This window comes from Pongo pygmaeus, chromosome 4 (assembly GCF_028885625.2).
Source record: "Pongo pygmaeus isolate AG05252 chromosome 4, NHGRI_mPonPyg2-v2.0_pri, whole genome shotgun sequence".
Classification (NCBI taxonomy): Eukaryota; Metazoa; Chordata; class Mammalia; order Primates; family Hominidae; genus Pongo; species Pongo pygmaeus.
The window spans coordinates 49995949-50018309 of NC_072377.2; positions in this window are offsets into that span (position 1 = coordinate 49995949).

Genomic DNA, 22361 nt, shown 5'->3' on the forward strand with positions numbered 1-22361 from the left:
AGATGAAAACAAGATACATCCATTCTCAGAAACTTCTTTGTGATGACTGCATTCTACTCACAGAGTTGAACCTTCCTTTTGATAGAACAGTTTTGAAACACTCTTTTTGTGGAATCTGCAAGTGGCTATTTGGAGCGCTTTGAGGCCTATGCTGGAAAAGGAAATCTCTTCACATAAAACCTAGACAGAAGTATTCCCAGAAAGTTTTTCTGATGTGCGCATTCAACTCACCGAGTTGAACCTTCCTTTAGATAGAGCAGTTTTGAAACACTCTGTCTGTAGTACCTGCGAGTGGATATTTGGAGTGCTTTGAGTGCTACACTGTAAAAGCAAATATCTTCACTTGGAATCTAGACAGAAGAATTCTCAGAGACTTCCCTGTGCTCTCTGCATTCCACTCACAGAGTTGAACCTTCCTTTTGATAGAACAGTTTTGAAACACTCTTGTGGTAGAATCTGCAAGTCGATATTTGGAAGGTTTGGAGGCCTATCCTGGGAAAGGAAATATCTTCCCATCAAAACTAGACAGAAGCATTCTCAGAAACTTCTTAGTGATGTGCGCATTCAAGTCACAGAGTTGAAGCTTCCTTTTGATATAGCAGTTTTGAACCACTCTTTTAGTAGAATCTGCAAGTGGATGTTTGGAGAGCTAAGAGGCCAACACTGGAAAAGGAAATCTCTTCACGTAAAAACTAGACGGAAGCATTCTCAGAAACTTCAATGGGCTTTACGCATTCAACTCACAGAGTGCAATGTTGCTTTTGAGAGCGCAGTTTTAAAACACTGTTTTTGTAGAATTTGCTAGAGGATGTTTGGAGCGATGTGAGGCCTTTGCTGGAAAAGGAAATATCTTCACATAAAACCTAGACAGAAGCATTCTCAGAAACTCCTTTGTGATGAGTGCATTCAAATCACACACTTGAACCTTCCTTTGGAAAGAGCAGTTTTGAAACACTCTTTCTGAAGAATCTGCAAGTGGATATTTGGAGCGATTTGAGGCCTATGCTGGAAATGAAATATCTTCACCTAAAAACTAGACGGAAGCATTCTCAGAAACTCCTTTGTGATGAGTGCATTCAACTCACAGAGTTGAAGCTTCCTTTTGATAGAGCAGTTTTGAAACACTCTTTTAGCAGCATCTGCAAGTGGATATTTGGAGCGCTTTGAGGCCAAGGCTGGAAAACGAAATCTCATCACATAAAAACTCGACAGAAGCATTCTCTGAAACTTCTTTGTGATGAGTGCATTCAACTCACAGACTCGAACGTTTCTTTTGATAGAACAGTTTAGAAACACTCCTTTTGTAGAATCTGCAAGTGTTTATTTGGAGCGCTTTGAGGCCAATGTTGGAAAAGGACATATCTTCACATCAAAAGTAGACAGACGCATTCTCAGAAACTTCTTTGTGATGAGTGCATTGAACTCACAGAGTTGAACCTACCTATTGATAGAGAAGTTTTGAAACACCCTTTTTGTAGAATCTGCAAGTGAATATTTGGCGCGATTTGAGGCCTATGCGGGAAACGGAAATATCTTCACATGAAAACTAGACAGATGAATTCTCAGAAACGTCTTTGTGATGAGTGCATTCAACTCACAGACTTGAAGCTTCCTTTTGAAAGAGCAGTTTCGAAACACTCTTTTTGTAGAATCTGCAAGTGGATATTTGGAGCGCTTTGAGGGCTATGCTGGAAAAGTTAATACCTTCACCTAAAAACTAGACAGACGCATACTCGGAAACTTCTTTGTGACGTGTGCATTGAACTCACAGAGTTGAACCTTTCTTTTGATACAGAAGTTTTGAAACACTCTTTTCGTAGAACCTTCAAGTGGATGGATGGAGTGATTTGAGGCCTATGCTGGAAAAGGAAATACCTTCACGTAGAAACGAGACAAAAGCATTCTCAGACAGTTCCCTGTGCTTTGTGCATTCAACTCACAGAGTTGAACATTCCCTTTGATAGAGCAGTTTTGAAACACTCTTTTTGTAGAATCTGCAAGTGGATATTTGGAGCGCTTTGAGGCCTCTGCCGCCAAAGGAATTATCATTGCATAAAAACTAGATGGAAGCGTTCTCAGAAACTTCCTTGTGACGAGTGCATTCAACTCGCAGAGTGGAACCTTCCTTTCGATAGACCAGTTTTGAAACACTGTTTTTGTAGAATCCGCAAGTGGCTATTTGGAGCTCTTTGAGGCTTATGCTGGAAAAGGAAATATCTTCGTCTACAAACTAGACAGAAGCATTCTCAGAAACTTCTTTGTCATGTGGGGATTGAACTCACAGAGTTGAACATTCCTTTACATAGAGCAGTTTTGCAACACCCTTTCGGTGGAAAGTGAAAGTGCTTATTTGGTGCGATGGCGGCATCTAGTGGATAGGGAAATACATTCAGATGAAAACAAGATACATCCATTCTCAGAAACTTCTTTGTGATGACTGCATTCTACTCACAGAGTTGAACCTTCCTTTTGATAGAACAGTTTTGAAACACTCTTTTTGTGGAATCTGCAAGTGGCTATTTGGAGCGCTTTGAGGCCTATGCTGGAAAAGGAAATCTCTTCACATAAAACCTAGACAGAAGTATTCCCAGAAAGTTTTTCTGATGTGCGCATTCAACTCACCGAGTTGAACCTTCCTTTAGATAGAGCAGTTTTGAAACACTCTGTCTGTAGTACCTGCGAGTGGATATTTGGAGTGCTTTGAGTGCTACACTGTAAAAGCAAATATCTTCACTTGGAATCTAGACAGAAGAATTCTCAGAGACTTCCCTGTGCTCTCTGCATTCCACTCACAGAGTTGAACCTTCCTTTTGATAGAACAGTTTTGAAACACTCTTGTGGTAGAATCTGCAAGTCGATATTTGGAAGGTTTGGAGGCCTATCCTGGGAAAGGAAATATCTTCCCATCAAAACTAGACAGAAGCATTCTCAGAAACTTCTTAGTGATGTGCGCATTCAAGTCACAGAGTTGAAGCTTCCTTTTGATATAGCAGTTTTGAACCACTCTTTTAGTAGAATCTGCAAGTGGATGTTTGGAGAGCTAAGAGGCCAACACTGGAAAAGGAAATCTCTTCACGTAAAAACTAGACGGAAGCATTCTCAGAAACTTCAATGGGCTTTACGCATTCAACTCACAGAGTGCAATGTTGCTTTTGAGAGCGCAGTTTTAAAACACTGTTTTTGTAGAATTTGCTAGAGGATGTTTGGAGCGATGTGAGGCCTTTGCTGGAAAAGGAAATATCTTCACATAAAACCTAGACAGAAGCATTCTCAGAAACTCCTTTGTGATGAGTGCATTCAAATCACACACTTGAACCTTCCTTTGGAAAGAGCAGTTTTGAAACACTCTTTCTGAAGAATCTGCAAGTGGATATTTGGAGCGATTTGAGGCCTATGCTGGAAATGAAATATCTTCACCTAAAAACTAGACGGAAGCATTCTCAGAAACTCCTTTGTGATGAGTACATTCAACTCACAGAGTTGAAGCTTCCTTTTGATAGAGCAGTTTTGAAACACTCTTTTAGCAGCATCTGCAAGTGGATATTTGGAGCGCTTTGAGGCCAAGGCTGGAAAACGAAATCTCATCACATAAAAACTCGACAGAAGCATTCTCTGAAACTTCTTTGTGATGAGTGCATTCAACTCACAGACTCGAACGTTTCTTTTGATAGAACAGTTTAGAAACACTCCTTTTGTAGAATCTGCAAGTGTTTATTTGGAGCGCTTTGAGGCCTATGTTGGAAAAGGACATATCTTCACATCAAAAGTAGACAGACGCATTCTCAGAAACTTCTTTGTGATGAGTGCATTGAACTCACAGAGTTGAACCTACCTATTGATAGAGAAGTTTTGAAACACCCTTTTTGTAGAATCTGCAAGTGAATATTTGGCGCGATTTGAGGCCTATGCGGGAAACGGAAATATCTTCACATGAAAACTAGACAGATGAATTCTCAGAAACGTCTTTGTGATGAGTGCATTCAACTCACAGACTTGAAGCTTCCTTTTGAAAGAGCAGTTTCGAAACACTCTTTTTGTAGAATCTGCAAGTGGATATTTGGAGCGCTTTGAGGGCTATGCTGGAAAAGTTAATACCTTCACCTAAAAACTAGACAGACGCATACTCAGAAACTCCTTTGTGACGTGTGCATTGAACTCACAGAGTTGAACCTTTCTTTTGATACAGAAGTTTTGAAACACTCTTTTCGTAGAACCTTCAAGTGGATGGATGGAGTGATTTGAGGCCTATGCTGGAAAAGGAAATACCTTCACGTAGAAACGAGACAAAAGCATTCTCAGACAGTTCCCTGTGCTTTGTGCATTCAACTCACAGAGTTGAACATTCCCTTTGATAGAGCAGTTTTGAAACACTCTTTTTGTAGAATCTGCAAGTGGATATTTGGAGCGCTTTGAGGCCTCTGCCGCCAAAGGAATTATCATTGCATAAAAACTAGATGGAAGCGTTCTCAGAAACTTCCTTGTGACGAGTGCATTCAACTCGCAGAGTGGAACCTTCCTTTCGATAGACCAGTTTTGAAACACTGTTTTTGTAGAATCCGCAAGTGGCTATTTGGAGCTCTTTGAGGCTTATGCTGGAAAAGGAAATATCTTCGTCTACACACTAGACAGAAGCATTCTCAGAAACTTCTTTGTCATGTGGGGATTGAACTCACAGAGTTGAACATTCCTTTACATAGAGCAGTTTTGCAACACCCTTTCGGTGGAAAGTGAAAGTGCTTATTTGGTGCGATGGCGGCATCTAGTGGATAGGGAAATACATTCAGATGAAAACAAGATACATCCATTCTCAGAAACTTCTTTGTGATGACTGCATTCTACTCACAGAGTTGAACCTTCCTTTTGATAGAACAGTTTTGAAACACTCTTTTTGTGGAATCTGCAAGTGGCTATTTGGAGCGCTTTGAGGCCTATGCTGGAAAAGGAAATCTCTTCACATAAAACCTAGACAGAAGTATTTCCAGAAAGTTTTTCTGATGTGCGCATTCAACTCACCGAGTTGAACCTTCCTTTAGATAGAGCAGTTTTGAAACACTCTGTCTGTAGTACCTGCGAGTGGATATTTGGAGTGCTTTGAGTGCTACACTGTAAAAGCAAATATCTTCACTTGGAATCTAGACAGAAGAATTCTCAGAGACTTCCCTGTGCTCTCTGCATTCCACTCACAGAGTTGAACCTTCCTTTTGATAGAACAGTTTTGAAACACTCTTGTGGTAGAATCTGCAAGTCGATATTTGGAAGGTTTGGAGGCCTATCCTGGGAAAGGAAATATCTTCCCATCAAAACTAGACAGAAGCATTCTCAGAAACTTCTTAGTGATGTGCGCATTCAAGTCACAGAGTTGAAGCTTCCTTTTGATATAGCAGTTTTGAACCACTCTTTTAGTAGAATCTGCAAGTGGATGTTTGGAGAGCTAAGAGGCCAACACTGGAAAAGGAAATCTCTTCACGTAAAAACTAGACGGAAGCATTCTCAGAAACTTCAATGGGCTTTACGCATTCAACTCACAGAGTGCAATGTTGCTTTTGAGAGCGCAGTTTTAAAACACTGTTTTTGTAGAATTTGCTAGAGGATGTTTGGAGCGATGTGAGGCCTTTGCTGGAAAAGGAAATATCTTCATATAAAACCTAGACAGAAGCATTCTCAGAAACTCCTTTGTGATGAGTGCATTCAAATCACACACTTGAACCTTCCTTTGGAAAGAGCAGTTTTGAAACACTCTTTCTGAAGAATCTGCAAGTGGATATTTGGAGCGATTTGAGGCCTATGCTGGAAATGAAATATCTTCACCTAAAAACTAGACGGAAGCATTCTCAGAAACTCCTTTGTGATGAGTGCATTCAACTCACAGAGTTGAAGCTTCCTTTTGATAGAGCAGTTTTGAAACACTCTTTTAGCAGCATCTGCAAGTGGATATTTGGAGCGCTTTGAGGCCAAGGCTGGAAAACGAAATCTCATCACATAAAAACTCGACAGAAGCATTCTCTGAAACTTCTTTGTGATGAGTGCATTCAACTCACAGACTCGAACGTTTCTTTTGATAGAACAGTTTAGAAACACTCCTTTTGTAGAATCTGCAAGTGTTTATTTGGAGCGCTTTGAGGCCTATGTTGGAAAAGGACATATCTTCACATCAAAAGTAGACAGACGCATTCTCAGAAACTTCTTTGTGATGAGTGCATTGAACTCACAGAGTTGAACCTACCTATTGATAGAGAAGTTTTGAAACACCCTTTTTGTAGAATCTGCAAGTGAATATTTGGCGCGATTTGAGGCCTATGCGGGAAACGGAAATATCTTCACATGAAAACTAGACAGATGAATTCTCAGAAACGTCTTTGTGATGAGTGCATTCAACTCACAGACTTGAAGCTTCCTTTTGAAAGAGCAGTTTCGAAACACTCTTTTTGTAGAATCTGCAAGTGGATATTTGGAGCGCTTTGAGGGCTATGCTGGAAAAGTTAATACCTTCACCTAAAAACTAGACAGACGCATACTCAGAAACTCCTTTGTGACGTGTGCATTGAACTCACAGAGTTGAACCTTTCTTTTGATACAGAAGTTTTGAAACACTCTTTTCGTAGAACCTTCAAGTGGATGGATGGAGTGATTTGAGGCCTATGCTGGAAAAGGAAATACCTTCACGTAGAAACGAGACAAAAGCATTCTCAGACAGTTCCCTGTGCTTTGTGCATTCAACTCACAGAGTTGAACATTCCCTTTGATAGAGCAGTTTTGAAACACTCTTTTTGTAGAATCTGCAAGTGGATATTTGGAGCGCTTTGAGGCCTCTGCCGCCAAAGGAATTATCATTGCATAAAAACTAGATGGAAGCGTTCTCAGAAACTTCCTTGTGACGAGTGCATTCAACTCGCAGAGTGGAACCTTCCTTTCGATAGACCAGTTTTGAAACACTGTTTTTGTAGAATCCGCAAGTGGCTATTTGGAGCTCTTTGAGGCTTATGCTGGAAAAGGAAATATCTTCGTCTACACACTAGACAGAAGCATTCTCAGAAACTTCTTTGTCATGTGGGGATTGAACTCACAGAGTTGAACATTCCTTTACATAGAGCAGTTTTGCAACACCCTTTCGGTGGAAAGTGAAAGTGCTTATTTGGTGCGATGGCGGCATCTAGTGGATAGGGAAATACATTCAGATGAAAACAAGATACATCCATTCTCAGAAACTTCTTTGTGATGACTGCATTCTACGCACAGAGTTGAACCTTCCTTTTGATAGAACAGTTTTGAAACACTCTTTTTGTGGAATCTGCAAGTGGCTATTTGGAGCGCTTTGAGGCCTATGCTGGAAAAGGAAATCTCTTCACATAAAACCTAGACAGAAGTATTCCCAGAAAGTTTTTCTGATGTGCGCATTCAACTCACCGAGTTGAACCTTCCTTTAGATAGAGCAGTTTTGAAACACTCTGTCTGTAGTACCTGCGAGTGGATATTTGGAGTGCTTTGAGTGCTACACTGTAAAAGCAAATATCTTCACTTGGAATCTAGACAGAAGAATTCTCAGAGACTTCCCTGTGCTCTCTGCATTCCACTCACAGAGTTGAACCTTCCTTTTGATAGAACAGTTTTGAAACACTCTTGTGGTAGAATCTGCAAGTCGATATTTGGAAGGTTTGGAGGCCTATCCTGGGAAAGGAAATATCTTCCCATCAAAACTAGACAGAAGCATTCTCAGAAACTTCTTAGTGATGTGCGCATTCAAGTCACAGAGTTGAAGCTTCCTTTTGATATAGCAGTTTTGAACCACTCTTTTAGTAGAATCTGCAAGTGGATGTTTGGAGAGCTAAGAGGCCAACACTGGAAAAGGAAATCTCTTCACGTAAAAACTAGACGGAAGCATTCTCAGAAACTTCAATGGGCTTTACGCATTCAACTCACAGAGTGCAATGTTGCTTTTGAGAGCGCAGTTTTAAAACACTGTTTTTGTAGAATTTGCTAGAGGATGTTTGGAGCGATGTGAGGCCTTTGCTGGAAAAGGAAATATCTTCACATAAAACCTAGACAGAAGCATTCTCAGAAACTCCTTTGTGATGAGTGCATTCAAATCACACACTTGAACCTTCCTTTGGAAAGAGCAGTTTTGAAACACTCTTTCTGAAGAATCTGCAAGTGGATATTTGGAGCGATTTGAGGCCTATGCTGGAAATGAAATATCTTCACCTAAAAACTAGACGGAAGCATTCTCAGAAACTCCTTTGTGATGAGTGCATTCAACTCACAGAGTTGAAGCTTCCTTTTGATAGAGCAGTTTTGAAACACTCTTTTAGCAGCATCTGCAAGTGGATATTTGGAGCGCTTTGAGGCCAAGGCTGGAAAACGAAATCTCATCACATAAAAACTCGACAGAAGCATTCTCTGAAACTTCTTTGTGATGAGTGCATTCAACTCACAGACTCGAACGTTTCTTTTGATAGAACAGTTTAGAAACACTCCTTTTGTAGAATCTGCAAGTGTTTATTTGGAGCGCTTTGAGGCCAATGTTGGAAAAGGACATATCTTCACATCAAAAGTAGACAGACGCATTCTCAGAAACTTCTTTGTGATGAGTGCATTGAACTCACAGAGTTGAACCTACCTATTGATAGAGAAGTTTTGAAACACCCTTTTTGTAGAATCTGCAAGTGAATATTTGGCGCGATTTGAGGCCTATGCGGGAAACGGAAATATCTTCACATGAAAACTAGACAGATGAATTCTCAGAAACGTCTTTGTGATGAGTGCATTCAACTCACAGACTTGAAGCTTCCTTTTGAAAGAGCAGTTTCGAAACACTCTTTTTGTAGAATCTGCAAGTGGATATTTGGAGCGCTTTGAGGGCTATGCTGGAAAAGTTAATACCTTCACCTAAAAACTAGACAGACGCATACTCAGAAACTCCTTTGTGACGTGTGCATTGAACTCACAGAGTTGAACCTTTCTTTTGATACAGAAGTTTTGAAACACTCTTTTCGTAGAACCTTCAAGTGGATGGATGGAGTGATTTGAGGCCTATGCTGGAAAAGGAAATACCTTCACGTAGAAACGAGACAAAAGCATTCTCAGACAGTTCCCTGTGCTTTGTGCATTCAACTCACAGAGTTGAACATTCCCTTTGATAGAGCAGTTTTGAAACACTCTTTTTGTAGAATCTGCAAGTGGATATTTGGAGCGCTTTGAGGCCTCTGCCGCCAAAGGAATTATCATTGCATAAAAACTAGATGGAAGCGTTCTCAGAAACTTCCTTGTGACGAGTGCATTCAACTCGCAGAGTGGAACCTTCCTTTCGATAGACCAGTTTTGAAACACTGTTTTTGTAGAATCCGCAAGTGGCTATTTGGAGCTCTTTGAGGCTTATGCTGGAAAAGGAAATATCTTCGTCTACACACTAGACAGAAGCATTCTCAGAAACTTCTTTGTCATGTGGGGATTGAACTCACAGAGTTGAACATTCCTTTACATAGAGCAGTTTTGCAACACCCTTTCGGTGGAAAGTGAAAGTGCTTATTTGGTGCGATGGCGGCATCTAGTGGATAGGGAAATACATTCAGATGAAAACAAGATACATCCATTCTCAGAAACTTCTTTGTGATGACTGCATTCTACGCACAGAGTTGAACCTTCCTTTTGATAGAACAGTTTTGAAACACTCTTTTTGTGGAATCTGCAAGTGGCTATTTGGAGCGCTTTGAGGCCTATGCTGGAAAAGGAAATCTCTTCACATAAAACCTAGACAGAAGTATTCCCAGAAAGTTTTTCTGATGTGCGCATTCAACTCACCGAGTTGAACCTTCCTTTAGATAGAGCAGTTTTGAAACACTCTGTCTGTAGTACCTGCGAGTGGATATTTGGAGTGCTTTGAGTGCTACACTGTAAAAGCAAATATCTTCACTTGGAATCTAGACAGAAGAATTCTCAGAGACTTCCCTGTGCTCTCTGCATTCCACTCACAGAGTTGAACCTTCCTTTTGATAGAACAGTTTTGAAACACTCTTGTGGTAGAATCTGCAAGTCGATATTTGGAAGGTTTGGAGGCCTATCCTGGGAAAGGAAATATCTTCCCATCAAAACTAGACAGAAGCATTCTCAGAAACTTCTTAGTGATGTGCGCATTCAAGTCACAGAGTTGAAGCTTCCTTTTGATATAGCAGTTTTGAACCACTCTTTTAGTAGAATCTGCAAGTGGATGTTTGGAGAGCTAAGAGGCCAACACTGGAAAAGGAAATCTCTTCACGTAAAAACTAGACGGAAGCATTCTCAGAAACTTCAATGGGCTTTACGCATTCAACTCACAGAGTGCAATGTTGCTTTTGAGAGCGCAGTTTTAAAACACTGTTTTTGTAGAATTTGCTAGAGGATGTTTGGAGCGATGTGAGGCCTTTGCTGGAAAAGGAAATATCTTCACATAAAACCTAGACAGAAGCATTCTCAGAAACTCCTTTGTGATGAGTGCATTCAAATCACACACTTGAACCTTCCTTTGGAAAGAGCAGTTTTGAAACACTCTTTCTGAAGAATCTGCAAGTGGATATTTGGAGCGATTTGAGGCCTATGCTGGAAATGAAATATCTTCACCTAAAAACTAGACGGAAGCATTCTCAGAAACTCCTTTGTGATGAGTGCATTCAACTCACAGAGTTGAAGCTTCCTTTTGATAGAGCAGTTTTGAAACACTCTTTTAGCAGCATCTGCAAGTGGATATTTGGAGCGCTTTGAGGCCAAGGCTGGAAAACGAAATCTCATCACATAAAAACTCGACAGAAGCATTCTCTGAAACTTCTTTGTGATGAGTGCATTCAACTCACAGACTCGAACGTTTCTTTTGATAGAACAGTTTAGAAACACTCCTTTTGTAGAATCTGCAAGTGTTTATTTGGAGCGCTTTGAGGCCAATGTTGGAAAAGGACATATCTTCACATCAAAAGTAGACAGACGCATTCTCAGAAACTTCTTTGTGATGAGTGCATTGAACTCACAGAGTTGAACCTACCTATTGATAGAGAAGTTTTGAAACACCCTTTTTGTAGAATCTGCAAGTGAATATTTGGCGCGATTTGAGGCCTATGCGGGAAACGGAAATATCTTCACATGAAAACTAGACAGATGAATTCTCAGAAACGTCTTTGTGATGAGTGCATTCAACTCACAGACTTGAAGCTTCCTTTTGAAAGAGCAGTTTCGAAACACTCTTTTTGTAGAATCTGCAAGTGGATATTTGGAGCGCTTTGAGGGCTATGCTGGAAAAGTTAATACCTTCACCTAAAAACTAGACAGACGCATACTCAGAAACTCCTTTGTGACGTGTGCATTGAACTCACAGAGTTGAACCTTTCTTTTGATACAGAAGTTTTGAAACACTCTTTTCGTAGAACCTTCAAGTGGATGGATGGAGTGATTTGAGGCCTATGCTGGAAAAGGAAATACCTTCACGTAGAAACGAGACAAAAGCATTCTCAGACAGTTCCCTGTGCTTTGTGCATTCAACTCACAGAGTTGAACATTCCCTTTGATAGAGCAGTTTTGAAACACTCTTTTTGTAGAATCTGCAAGTGGATATTTGGAGCGCTTTGAGGCCTCTGCCGCCAAAGGAATTATCATTGCATAAAAACTAGATGGAAGCGTTCTCAGAAACTTCCTTGTGACGAGTGCATTCAACTCGCAGAGTGGAACCTTCCTTTCGATAGACCAGTTTTGAAACACTGTTTTTGTAGAATCCGCAAGTGGCTATTTGGAGCTCTTTGAGGCTTATGCTGGAAAAGGAAATATCTTCGTCTACACACTAGACAGAAGCATTCTCAGAAACTTCTTTGTCATGTGGGGATTGAACTCACAGAGTTGAACATTCCTTTACATAGAGCAGTTTTGCAACACCCTTTCGGTGGAAAGTGAAAGTGCTTATTTGGTGCGATGGCGGCATCTAGTGGATAGGGAAATACATTCAGATGAAAACAAGATACATCCATTCTCAGAAACTTCTTTGTGATGACTGCATTCTACTCACAGAGTTGAACCTTCCTTTTGATAGAACAGTTTTGAAACACTCTTTTTGTGGAATCTGCAAGTGGCTATTTGGAGCGCTTTGAGGCCTATGCTGGAAAAGGAAATCTCTTCACATAAAACCTAGACAGAAGTATTCCCAGAAAGTTTTTCTGATGTGCGCATTCAACTCACCGAGTTGAACCTTCCTTTAGATAGAGCAGTTTTGAAACACTCTGTCTGTAGTACCTGCGAGTGGATATTTGGAGTGCTTTGAGTGCTACACTGTAAAAGCAAATATCTTCACTTGGAATCTAGACAGAAGAATTCTCAGAGACTTCCCTGTGCTCTCTGCATTCCACTCACAGAGTTGAACCTTCCTTTTGATAGAACAGTTTTGAAACACTCTTGTGGTAGAATCTGCAAGTCGATATTTGGAAGGTTTGGAGGCCTATCCTGGGAAAGGAAATATCTTCCCATCAAAACTAGACAGAAGCATTCTCAGAAACTTCTTAGTGATGTGCGCATTCAAGTCACAGAGTTGAAGCTTCCTTTTGATATAGCAGTTTTGAACCACTCTTTTAGTAGAATCTGCAAGTGGATGTTTGGAGAGCTAAGAGGCCAACACTGGAAAAGGAAATCTCTTCACGTAAAAACTAGACGGAAGCATTCTCAGAAACTTCAATGGGCTTTACGCATTCAACTCACAGAGTGCAATGTTGCTTTTGAGAGCGCAGTTTTAAAACACTGTTTTTGTAGAATTTGCTAGAGGATGTTTGGAGCGATGTGAGGCCTTTGCTGGAAAAGGAAATATCTTCACATAAAACCTAGACAGAAGCATTCTCAGAAACTCCTTTGTGATGAGTGCATTCAAATCACACACTTGAACCTTCCTTTGGAAAGAGCAGTTTTGAAACACTCTTTCTGAAGAATCTGCAAGTGGATATTTAGAGCGATTTGAGGCCTATGCTGGAAATGAAATATCTTCACCTAAAAACTAGACGGAAGCATTCTCAGAAACTCCTTTGTGATGAGTGCATTCAACTCACAGAGTTGAAGCTTCCTTTTGATAGAGCAGTTTTGAAACACTCTTTTAGCAGCATCTGCAAGTGGATATTTGGAGCGCTTTGAGGCCAAGGCTGGAAAACGAAATCTCATCACATAAAAACTCGACAGAAGCGTTCTCTGAAACTTCTTTGTGATGAGTGCATTCAACTCACGGACTCGAACGTTTCTTTTGATAGAACAGTTTAGAAACACTCCTTTTGTAGAATCTGCAAGTGTTTATTTGGAGCGCTTTGAGGCCTATGTTGGAAAAGGACATATCTTCACAACAAAAGTAGACAGACGCATTCTCAGAAACTTCTTTGTGATGAGTGCATTGAACTCACAGAGTTGAACCTACCTATTGATAGAGAAGTTTTGAAACATCCTTTTTGTAGAATCTGCAAGTGAATATTTGGCGCGATTTGAGGCCTATGCGGGAAACGGAAATATCTTCACATGAAAACTAGACAGATGAATTCTCAGAAACGTCTTTGTGATGAGTGCATTCAACTCACAGACTTGAAGCTTCCTTTTGAAAGAGCAGTTTCGAAACACTCTTTTTGTAGAATCTGCAAGTGGATATTTGGAGCGCTTTGAGGGCTATGCTGGAAAAGTTAATACCTTCACCTAAAAACTAGACAGACGCATACTCAGAAACTCCTTTGTGACGTGTTCATTGAACTCACAGAGTTGAACCTTTCTTTTGATACAGAAGTTTTGAAACACTCTTTTCGTAGAACCTTCAAGTGGATGGATGGAGTGATTTGAGGCCTATGCTGGAAAAGGAAATACCTTCACGTAGAAACGAGACAAAAGCATTCTCAGACAGTTCCCTGTGCTTTGTGCATTCAACTCACAGAGTTGAACATTCCCTTTGATAGAGCAGTTTTGAAACACTCTTTTTGTAGAATCTGCAAGTGGATATTTGGAGCGCTTTGAGGCCTCTGCCGCCAAAGGAATTATCATTGCATAAAAACTAGATGGAAGCGTTCTCAGAAACTTCCTTGTGACGAGTGCATTCAACTCGCAGAGTGGAACCTTCCTTTCGATAGACCAGTTTTGAAACACTGTTTTTGTAGAATCCGCAAGTGGCTATTTGGAGCTCTTTGAGGCTTATGCTGGAAAAGGAAATATCTTCGTCTACACACTAGACAGAAGCATTCTCAGAAACTTCTTTGTCATGTGGGGATTGAACTCACAGAGTTGAACATTCCTTTACATAGAGCAGTTTTGCAACACCCTTTCGGTGGAAAGTGAAAGTGCTTATTTGGTGCGATGGCGGCATCTAGTGGATAGGGAAATACATTCAGATGAAAACAAGATACATCCATTCTCAGAAACTTCTTTGTGATGACTGCATTCTACTCACAGAGTTGAACCTTCCTTTTGATAGAACAGTTTTGAAACACTCTTTTTGTGGAATCTGCAAGTGGCTATTTGGAGCGCTTTGAGGCCTATGCTGGAAAAGGAAATCTCTTCACATAAAACCTAGACAGAAGTATTCCCAGAAAGTTTTTCTGATGTGCGCATTCAACTCACCGAGTTGAACCTTCCTTTAGATAGAGCAGTTTTGAAACACTCTGTCTGTAGTACCTGCGAGTGGATATTTGGAGTGCTTTGAGTGCTACACTGTAAAAGCAAATATCTTCACTTGGAATCTAGACAGAAGAATTCTCAGAGACTTCCCTGTGCTCTCTGCATTCCACTCACAGAGTTGAACCTTCCTTTTGATAGAACAGTTTTGAAACACTCTTGTGGTAGAATCTGCAAGTCGATATTTGGAAGGTTTGGAGGCCTATCCTGGGAAAGGAAATATCTTCCCATCAAAACTAGACAGAAGCATTCTCAGAAACTTCTTAGTGATGTGCGCATTCAAGTCACAGAGTTGAAGCTTCCTTTTGATATAGCAGTTTTGAACCACTCTTTTAGTAGAATCTGCAAGTGGATGTTTGGAGAGCTAAGAGGCCAACACTGGAAAAGGAAATCTCTTCACGTAAAAACTAGACGGAAGCATTCTCAGAAACTTCAATGGGCTTTACGCATTCAACTCACAGAGTGCAATGTTGCTTTTGAGAGCGCAGTTTTAAAACACTGTTTTTGTAGAATTTGCTAGAGGATGTTTGGAGCGATGTGAGGCCTTTGCTGGAAAAGGAAATATCTTCACATAAAACCTAGACAGAAGCATTCTCAGAAACTCCTTTGTGATGAGTGCATTCAAATCACACACTTGAACCTTCCTTTGGAAAGAGCAGTTTTGAAACACTCTTTCTGAAGAATCTGCAAGTGGATATTTAGAGCGATTTGAGGCCTATGCTGGAAATGAAATATCTTCACCTAAAAACTAGACGGAAGCATTCTCAGAAACTCCTTTGTGATGAGTGCATTCAACTCACAGAGTTGAAGCTTCCTTTTGATAGAGCAGTTTTGAAACACTCTTTTAGCAGCATCTGCAAGTGGATATTTGGAGCGCTTTGAGGCCAAGGCTGGAAAACGAAATCTCATCACATAAAAACTCGACAGAAGCGTTCTCTGAAACTTCTTTGTGATGAGTGCATTCAACTCACAGACTCGAACGTTTCTTTTGATAGAACAGTTTAGAAACACTCCTTTTGTAGAATCTGCAAGTGTTTATTTGGAGCGCTTTGAGGCCTATGTTGGAAAAGGACATATCTTCACAACAAAAGTAGACAGACGCATTCTCAGAAACTTCTTTGTGATGAGTGCATTGAACTCACAGAGTTGAACCTACCTATTGATAGAGAAGTTTTGAAACATCCTTTTTGTAGAATCTGCAAGTGAATATTTGGCGCGATTTGAGGCCTATGCGGGAAACGGAAATATCTTCACATGAAAACTAGACAGATGAATTCTCAGAAACGTCTTTGTGATGAGTGCATTCAACTCACAGACTTGAAGCTTCCTTTTGAAAGAGCAGTTTCGAAACACTCTTTTTGTAGAATCTGCAAGTGGATATTTGGAGCGCTTTGAGGGCTATGCTGGAAAAGTTAATACCTTCACCTAAAAACTAGACAGACGCATACTCAGAAACTCCTTTGTGACGTGTGCATTGAACTCACAGAGTTGAACCTTTCTTTTGATACAGAAGTTTTGAAACACTCTTTTCGTAGAACCTTCAAGTGGATGGATGGAGTGATTTGAGGCCTATGCTGGAAAAGGAAATACCTTCACGTAGAAACGAGACAAAAGCATTCTCAGACAGTTCCCTGTGCTTTGTGCATTCAACTCACAGAGTTGAACATTCCCTTTGATAGAGCAGTTTTGAAACACTCTTTTTGTAGAATCTGCAAGTGGATATTTGGAGCGCTTTGAGGCCTCTGCCGCCAAAGGAATTATCATTGCATAAAAACTAGATGGAAGCGTTCTCAGAAACTTCCTTGTGACGAGTGCATTCAACTCGCAGAGTGGAACATTCCTTTCGATAGACCAGTTTTGAAACACTGTTTTTGTAGAATCCGCAAGTGGCTATTTGGAGCTCTTTGAGGCTTATGCTGGAAAAGGAAATATCTTCGTCTACACACTAGACAGAAGCATTCTCAGAAACTTCTTTGTCATGTGGGGATTGAACTCACAGAGTTGAACATTCCTTTACATAGAGCAGTTTTGCAACACCCTTTCGGTGGAAAGTGAAAGTGCTTATTTGGTGCGATGGCGGCATCTAGTGGATAGGGAAATACATTCAGATGAAAACAAGATACATCCATTCTCAGAAACTTCTTTGTGATGACTGCATTCTACTCACAGAGTTGAACCTTCCTTTTGATAGAACAGTTTTGAAACACTCTTTTTGTGGAATCTGCAAGTGGCTATTTGGAGCGCTTTGAGGCCTATGCTGGAAAAGGAAATCTCTTCACATAAAACCTAGACAGAAGTATTCCCAGAAAGTTTTTCTGATGTGCGCATTCAACTCACCGAGTTGAACCTTCCTTTAGATAGAGCAGTTTTGAAACACTCTGTCTGTAGTACCTGCGAGTGGATATTTGGAGTGCTTTGAGTGCTACACTGTAAAAGCAAATATCTTCACTTGGAATCTAGACAGAAGAATTCTCAGAGACTTCCCTGTGCTCTCTGCATTCCACTCACAGAGTTGAACCTTCCTTTTGATAGAACAGTTTTGAAACACTCTTGTGGTAGAATCTGCAAGTCGATATTTGGAAGGTTTGGAGGCCTATCCTGGGAAAGGAAATATCTTCCCATCAAAACTAGACAGAAGCATTCTCAGAAACTTCTTAGTGATGTGCGCATTCAAGTCACAGAGTTGAAGCTTCCTTTTGATATAGCAGTTTTGAACCACTCTTTTAGTAGAATCTGCAAGTGGATGTTTGGAGAGCTAAGAGGCCAACACTGGAAAAGGAAATCTCTTCACGTAAAAACTAGACGGAAGCATTCTCAGAAACTTCAATGGGCTTTACGCATTCAACTCACAGAGTGCAATGTTGCTTTTGAGAGCGCAGTTTTAAAACACTGTTTTTGTAGAATTTGCTAGAGGATGTTTGGAGCGATGTGAGGCCTTTGCTGGAAAAGGAAATATCTTCACATAAAACCTAGACAGAAGCATTCTCAGAAACTCCTTTGTGATGAGTGCATTCAAATCACACACTTGAACCTTCCTTTGGAAAGAGCAGTTTTGAAACACTCTTTCTGAAGAATCTGCAAGTGGATATTTGGAGCGATTTGAGGCCTATGCTGGAAATGAAATATCTTCACCTAAAAACTAGACGGAAGCATTCTCAGAAACTCCTTTGTGATGAGTGCATTCAACTCACAGAGTTGAAGCTTCCTTTTGATAGAGCAGTTTTGAAACACTCTTTTAGCAGCATCTGCAAGTGGATATTTGGAGCGCTTTGAGGCCAAGGCTGGAAAACGAAATCTCATCACATAAAAACTCGACAGAAGCATTCTCTGAAACTTCTTTGTGATGAGTGCATTCAACTCACAGACTCGAACGTTTCTTTTGATAGAACAGTTTAGAAACACTCCTTTTGTAGAATCTGCAAGTGTTTATTTGGAGCGCTTTGAGGCCAATGTTGGAAAAGGACATATCTTCACATCAAAAGTAGACAGACGCATTCTCAGAAACTTCTTTGTGATGAGTGCATTGAACTCACAGAGTTGAACCTACCTATTGATAGAGAAGTTTTGAAACACCCTTTTTGTAGAATCTGCAAGTGAATATTTGGCGCGATTTGAGGCCTATGCGGGAAACGGAAATATCTTCACATGAAAACTAGACAGATGAATTCTCAGAAACGTCTTTGTGATGAGTGCATTCAACTCACAGACTTGAAGCTTCCTTTTGAAAGAGCAGTTTCGAAACACTCTTTTTGTAGAATCTGCAAGTGGATATTTGGAGCGCTTTGAGGGCTATGCTGGAAAAGTTAATACCTTCACCTAAAAACTAGACAGACGCATACTCAGAAACTCCTTTGTGACGTGTGCATTGAACTCACAGAGTTGAACCTTTCTTTTGATACAGAAGTTTTGAAACACTCTTTTCGTAGAACCTTCAAGTGGATGGATGGAGTGATTTGAGGCCTATGCTGGAAAAGGAAATACCTTCACGTAGAAACGAGACAAAAGCATTCTCAGACAGTTCCCTGTGCTTTGTGCATTCAACTCACAGAGTTGAACATTCCCTTTGATAGAGCAGTTTTGAAACACTCTTTTTGTAGAATCTGCAAGTGGATATTTGGAGCGCTTTGAGGCCTCTGCCGCCAAAGGAATTATCATTGCATAAAAACTAGATGGAAGCGTTCTCAGAAACTTCCTTGTGACGAGTGCATTCAACTCGCAGAGTGGAACCTTCCTTTCGATAGACCAGTTTTGAAACACTGTTTTTGTAGAATCCGCAAGTGGCTATTTGGAGCTCTTTGAGGCTTATGCTGGAAAAGGAAATATCTTCGTCTACACACTAGACAGAAGCATTCTCAGAAACTTCTTTGTCATGTGGGGATTGAACTCACAGAGTTGAACATTCCTTTACATAGAGCAGTTTTGCAACACCCTTTCGGTGGAAAGTGAAAGTGCTTATTTGGTGCGATGGCGGCATCTAGTGGATAGGGAAATACATTCAGATGAAAACAAGATACATCCATTCTCAGAAACTTCTTTGTGATGACTGCATTCTACTCACAGAGTTGAACCTTCCTTTTGATAGAACAGTTTTGAAACACTCTTTTTGTGGAATCTGCAAGTGGCTATTTGGAGCGCTTTGAGGCCTATGCTGGAAAAGGAAATCTCTTCACATAAAACCTAGACAGAAGTATTCCCAGAAAGTTTTTCTGATGTGCGCATTCAACTCACCGAGTTGAACCTTCCTTTAGATAGAGCAGTTTTGAAACACTCTGTCTGTAGTACCTGCGAGTGGATATTTGGAGTGCTTTGAGTGCTACACTGTAAAAGCAAATATCTTCACTTGGAATCTAGACAGAAGAATTCTCAGAGACTTCCCTGTGCTCTCTGCATTCCACTCACAGAGTTGAACCTTCCTTTTGATAGAACAGTTTTGAAACACTCTTGTGGTAGAATCTGCAAGTCGATATTTGGAAGGTTTGGAGGCCTATCCTGGGAAAGGAAATATCTTCCCATCAAAACTAGACAGAAGCATTCTCAGAAGCTTCTTAGTGATGTGCGCATTCAAGTCACAGAGTTGAAGCTTCCTTTTGATATAGCAGTTTTGAACCACTCTTTTAGTAGAATCTGCAAGTGGATGTTTGGAGAGCTAAGAGGCCAACACTGGAAAAGGAAATCTCTTCACGTAAAAACTAGACGGAAGCATTCTCAGAAACTTCAATGGGCTTTACGCATTCAACTCACAGAGTGCAATGTTGCTTTTGAGAGCGCAGTTTTAAAACACTGTTTTTGTAGAATTTGCTAGAGGATGTTTGGAGCGATGTGAGGCCTTTGCTGGAAAAGGAAATATCTTCACATAAAACCTAGACAGAAGCATTCTCAGAAACTCCTTTGTGATGAGTGCATTCAAATCACACACTTGAACCTTCCTTTGGAAAGAGCAGTTTTGAAACACTCTTTCTGAAGAATCTGCAAGTGGATATTTGGAGCGATTTGAGGCCTATGCTGGAAATGAAATATCTTCACCTAAAAACTAGACGGAAGCATTCTCAGAAACTCCTTTGTGATGAGTGCATTCAACTCACAGAGTTGAAGCTTCCTTTTGATAGAGCAGTTTTGAAACACTCTTTTAGCAGCATCTGCAAGTGGATATTTGGAGCGCTTTGAGGCCAAGGCTGGAAAACGAAATCTCATCACATAAAAACTCGACAGAAGCATTCTCTGAAACTTCTTTGTGATGAGTGCATTCAACTCACAGACTCGAACGTTTCTTTTGATAGAACAGTTTAGAAACACTCCTTTTGTAGAATCTGCAAGTGTTTATTTGGAGCGCTTTGAGGCCTATGTTGGAAAAGGACATATCTTCACATCAAAAGTAGACAGACGCATTCTCAGAAACTTCTTTGTGATGAGTGCATTGAACTCACAGAGTTGAACCTACCTATTGATAGAGAAGTTTTGAAACACCCTTTTTGTAGAATCTGCAAGTGAATATTTGGCGCGATTTGAGGCCTATGCGGGAAACGGAAATATCTTCACATGAAAACTAGACAGATGAATTCTCAGAAACGTCTTTGTGATGAGTGCATTCAACTCACAGACTTGAAGCTTCCTTTTGAAAGAGCAGTTTCGAAACACTCTTTTTGTAGAATCTGCAAGTGGATATTTGGAGCGCTTTGAGGGCTATGCTGGAAAACTTAATACCTTCACCTAAAAACTAGACAGACGCATACTCAGAAACTTCTTTGTGACGTGTGCATTGAACTCACAGAGTTGAACCTTTCTTTTGATACAGAAGTTTTGAAACACTCTTTTCGTAGAACCTTCAAGTGGATGGATGGAGTGATTTGAGGCCTATGCTGGAAAAGGAAATACCTTCACGTAGAAACGAGACAAAAGCATTCTCAGACAGTTCCCTGTGCTTTGTGCATTCAACTCACAGAGTTGAACATTCCCTTTGATAGAGCAGTTTTGAAACACTCTTTTTGTAGAATCTGCAAGTGGATATTTAGAGCGCTTTGAGGCCTCTGCCGCCAAAGGAATTATCATTGCATAAAAACTAGATGGAAGCGTTCTCAGAAACTTCCTTGTGACGAGTGCATTCAACTCGCAGAGTGGAACCTTCCTTTCGATAGACCAGTTTTGAAACACTGTTTTTGTAGAATCCGCAAGTGGCTATTTGGAGCTCTTTGAGGCTTATGCTGGAAAAGGAAATATCTTCGTCTACACACTAGACAGAAGCATTCTCAGAAACTTCTTTGTCATGTGGGGATTGAACTCACAGAGTTGAACATTCCTTTACATAGAGCAGTTTTGCAACACCCTTTCGGTGGAAAGTGAAAGTGCTTATTTGGTGCGATGGCGGCATCTAGTGGATAGGGAAATACATTCAGATGAAAACAAGATACATCCATTCTCAGAAACTTCTTTGTGATGACTGCATTCTACGCACAGAGTTGAACCTTCCTTTTGATAGAACAGTTTTGAAACACTCTTTTTGTGGAATCTGCAAGTGGCTATTTGGAGCGCTTTGAGGCCTATGCTGGAAAAGGAAATCTCTTCACATAAAACCTAGACAGAAGTATTCCCAGAAAGTTTTTCTGATGTGCGCATTCAACTCACCGAGTTGAACCTTCCTTTAGATAGAGCAGTTTTGAAACACTCTGTCTGTAGTACCTGCGAGTGGATATTTGGAGTGCTTTGAGTGCTACACTGTAAAAGCAAATATCTTCACTTGGAATCTAGACAGAAGAATTCTCAGAGACTTCCCTGTGCTCTCTGCATTCCACTCACAGAGTTGAACCTTCCTTTTGATAGAACAGTTTTGAAACACTCTTGTGGTAGAATCTGCAAGTCGATATTTGGAAGGTTTGGAGGCCTATCCTGGGAAAGGAAATATCTTCCCATCAAAACTAGACAGAAGCATTCTCAGAAACTTCTTAGTGATGTGCGCATTCAAGTCACAGAGTTGAAGCTTCCTTTTGATATAGCAGTTTTGAACCACTCTTTTAGTAGAATCTGCAAGTGGATGTTTGGAGAGCTAAGAGGCCAACACTGGAAAAGGAAATCTCTTCACGTAAAAACTAGACGGGAGCATTCTCAGAAACTTCAATGGGCTTTACGCATTCAACTCACAGAGTGCAATGTTGCTTTTGAGAGCGCAGTTTTAAAACACTGTTTTTGTAGAATTTGCTAGAGGATGTTTGGAGCGATGTGAGGCCTTTGCTGGAAAA